Here is a 411-nt window from a genome sequence, read left to right as displayed (position 1 = left end):
ATTTTCAGCAGAACAGCTGTAGTTTAGTTACCTTTTTTGTATTTTATACTATATCAAAATTGACTTGATTCAGGAGTAATGAAAGACCCCTTTTGCTGTATTTGAGAAGCATTCAATGTTAATCCTCTTAGTAAAAAGTTTCTCAAGTATTAGTAACTGTCAGTTTGTCCCCACAATCCCCCATTTGTTATTGTTGTTTTCTTAAAGTTTGTCGAAAAGAGTATGTGCTTCTGTATATGACATGTATATAACCTTTGGAAGCAGAGCAAAGGGGCTATTTGGTAATTTATATATTTTTTATTCCTTCTTTTCTGCTGTTGATTATTATTTTATTACTGGTCTTGTCCAAACCCATCAAGCCTCCCTTATTTGAAACATGATCTGTGTGAAACTATAAATGCTGTGAGGGAA

At 32.8% G+C, this 411-nt stretch overlaps 1 protein-coding gene across 1 annotated transcript in view; it reads left to right on the top strand.

Annotated features, from left to right (window-relative positions):
• The window catches only part of LOC119587000 (exportin-7-like), a gene marked incomplete at its 5' end in the record, with an annotated part of 15,054 nt that overhangs the window by 12,851 nt on the left and 1,792 nt on the right, over positions 1-411 (top strand).

The sequence above is a fragment of the Penaeus monodon genome, chromosome 22, assembly GCF_015228065.2.
Source record: "Penaeus monodon isolate SGIC_2016 chromosome 22, NSTDA_Pmon_1, whole genome shotgun sequence".
Lineage (NCBI taxonomy): Eukaryota > Metazoa > Arthropoda > Malacostraca > Decapoda > Penaeidae > Penaeus > Penaeus monodon.
Note: the sequence above shows the minus strand (reverse complement) of the source record. Positions and strands in the feature narration are given on the sequence as shown.